The sequence below is a fragment of the Phyllobates terribilis genome, unplaced genomic scaffold, assembly GCF_046119375.1.
Source record: "Phyllobates terribilis strain yellow unplaced genomic scaffold, ASM4611937v1 Scaffold_1__5_contigs__length_1240528914, whole genome shotgun sequence".
Lineage (NCBI taxonomy): Eukaryota > Metazoa > Chordata > Amphibia > Anura > Dendrobatidae > Phyllobates > Phyllobates terribilis.
Genome location: NW_027362761.1, coordinates 1,212,294,189 through 1,212,298,031, shown reverse-complemented (window position 1 = coordinate 1,212,298,031; position 3,843 = coordinate 1,212,294,189).

Genomic DNA, 3,843 nt, shown 5'->3' with positions numbered 1-3,843 from the left:
ATACTGTCCCTATGTACAAGAATATAACTACTATAATACTGCTCCTATGTACAAGAATATAACTACTATAATACTGCCCCTATGTACAAGAATATAACTACTATAATACTGCCCCCTATGTACAAGAAAGTAACTACTATAATACTACCCCCATGTACAAGAATATAACTACTATACTACTGCTCCTATGTACAAGAATATAACTACTATAATACTGCCTCTATGTACAAGATTATAACTATTATCATACTGCCCCCTATGTACAAGAATATAACTACTATACAACTGCCTTTTATGTACAAGAATATAACTATAATTTTACTGCCCCTATGTACAAGAATATAACTACTGTAATGCTGCCCTTATGTACAAGAATATAACTACTATAATACTGCCCCCTATGTACAAGAATATAACTACTATAATACTGCCTTTTATGTACAAGAATATAAGTACTATAATACTGCCCCTATGTACAAGAATATAACTACTATAATACTGCTCCAATGTGCAAGAATATAGCTACTATAATACTGCTCCTATGTACAAGAATATAACTACTATAATACTGCTCCCTATGTCCAAGAATATAACTACTATAATACAGCCCCCTATGTACAAGAATATAACTACTATAATACTGCCCCTATGTACAAAAATATAACTACTATAATACTGCCCCTATGTACAAGAATACAACTACTATAATACTGCCCCCTATGTACAAGAATGTAACTACTATAATACTGCCCCCATGTACAAGAATATAACTACTATACTACTGCTCCTATGTACAAGAATATACCTACTATAATACTGCTCCTATTTTCAAGAATATAAGTACTATAATACTGTCCCCTATGTACAAGAATATAACTACTATAATACTGTCCTCTTTGTACAAGAATATGACTTCTATAATACTGCCCCTACGTACAAGAATATAACTACTATAATACTGCTCCTATGTACAAGAATATAACTACTATAATACTGTCCCTATGTACAAGAATATAACTACTATAATACTGCTCACTATGTACAAGAATATAACTACTATAATACTGTCTTCTATGTACAAGAATATGGCTACTATAATACTGATCCCTATGTACAGGAATATAACTACTATAATACTGCTCCTATGTACAAGAATATAATTACTATAATACGGCTCCCTATGTATAAGAATATAACTACTATAATACTGCTCCTATGTACAGTAATATAACTACTATAATACTGCTCCTATGTACAAGAATATAACTACTATAATACTGATCCTATGTACAAGAATATAACTACAATAATACTGCTCCTATGTACAAGAAAATAACTACTATAATACCGCCCCTATGTACAAGAATATAACTACTATAATACCGCCCCTCTGTACAAGAATATAACTACTATAATACTGCTCCCATGTACAAGAATATAACTACTATAATACTGTCCTCTATGTACAAGAATATGACTACTATAATACTGCTCCCTATGTAAAGCAATATAACTACTATAATACTGCTCCTATGTACAAGAATATAATTACTATAATACTGCTCCCTATGTATAAGAATATAACTACTATAATACTGCTCCTATGTACAATAATATAACTACTATAATACTGCTCCTATGTACAAGAATATAACTACTATAATACTGCTCCTATGTACAAGAATATAACTACTATAATATTGCTCCTATGTACAAGAATATTACTACTATAATACTGCTCCTATGTACAAGAATATAACTACTATAAAACAGCTCCTATGTACAAGAATATAACTACTATAATACTGCCCCTATGTACAAGAATATAACTACTATAATACTGCCCCTATGTACAAGAATATAACTATTATAATACTGCCCCTATGTACCAGAATATAACTACTATAATACTGCCCCTATGTACAACAATATAGCTACTATAATACTACTCCTATGTACAAGAATATAACTACTATAATACTGCCCCATGTACAAGAATATAACTACTATAATACTGCCCCCTATGTAAAAGAATATAACTACTATAATACTGCCCCTATGTACAAGAATATAACTACTATAATACTGCCCCTATGTACAAGAATATAACTAACATAATACTGCCCCTATGCACAAGAATATAACTACTATAATACTGGCCCCTATGTACAAGAATATAACTACTATAATACTGCTCCTATGTACAAGAATATAACTACTATAATACTGCCCCTATGTTCAAGAATATAAATACTATAATACTGCTCCTATGTACAAGAATATAACTACTATAATACTGCCCCCTATGTAAAAGAATATAACTACTATAATACTGCTCCTATGTACAAGAATAAAACTGCTATAATACTGCCCCTATGTACAAGAATATAACTACAATAACACTGCTCCTATGTACAAGAATATAACTACTATAATACTGCCCCTATGTACAAGAATATAACTACTATAATACTGCCCCCTATGTACAAGAAAGTAACTACTATAATACTACCCCCATGTACAAGAATATAACTACTATACTACTGCTCCTATGTACAAGAATATAACTACTATAATACTGCCTCTATGTACAAGATTATAACTACTATCATACTGCCCCCTATGTACAAGAATATAACTACTATAATACTGCCCCTATGTACAAGAATATAACTACTATAATACTGCCCCTATGTACAAGAATATAACTACTATAATACTGCTCCTATGTACAAGTATATAACTACTATAATACTGCTCCCTATGTATAAGAATATAACTACTATAACACTGCTCCTATGTACAATAATATAACTACTATAATACTGCTCCTATGTACAAGAATATAACTACTATAATAGTGCTTCTATGTACAAGAATATAACTACTATAATACTGCTCCTAAGTACAAGAATATTACTACTATAATACTGCTCCTATGTACAAGAATATAACTACTATAATACTGCTCATATGTACAAGAATATAACTACTATAATACTGCCCCTATGTACCAGAAAATAACTACTATAATACTGCCCCTATGTACAAGAATATAGCTACTATAATACAGCTCCTATGTACAAGAATATAACTACTATAATACTGCTCCTATGTACAAGAATATAACTACTATAATACTGCCACTATGTACAAGAATATAACTACTATAATACTGCCCCTATGTACAAGAATATGACTACTATAATACTGCCAATATGTACAAGAGTATAACTACTATCATACTGCTCCTATATACAAGAATTTAACTACTATAATACTGCTCCCTATGTGCAAGAATATAACTACTATAATACTGCCCCTATGTACAAGAATATAACTACTATAATACTGCCCCTATGTACAAGAATATAGCTACTATAATACTGCTCCTATGAACAAGAATATAACTACTATAATACTGCTCCTATGTACAAGACTGTAACTACTATAATACTGCCCCTATGTACAAGAATATAACTATTATAATACTGCCCCTATGTACCAGAATATAACTACTATAATACTGCCCCTATGTACAACAATATAGCTACTATAATACTACTCCTATGTACAAGAATATAACTACTATAATACTGCCCCATGTACAAGAATATAACTACTATAATACTGCCCCCTATGTAAAAGAATATAACTACTATAATACTGCCCCTATGTACAAGAATATAACTACTATAATACTGCCCCTATGTACAAGAATATAACTAACATAATACTGCCCCTATGCACAAGAATATAACTACTATAATACTGGCCCCTATGTACAAGAATATAACTACTATAATACTGCTCCTATGTACAAGAATATAACTACTATAATAC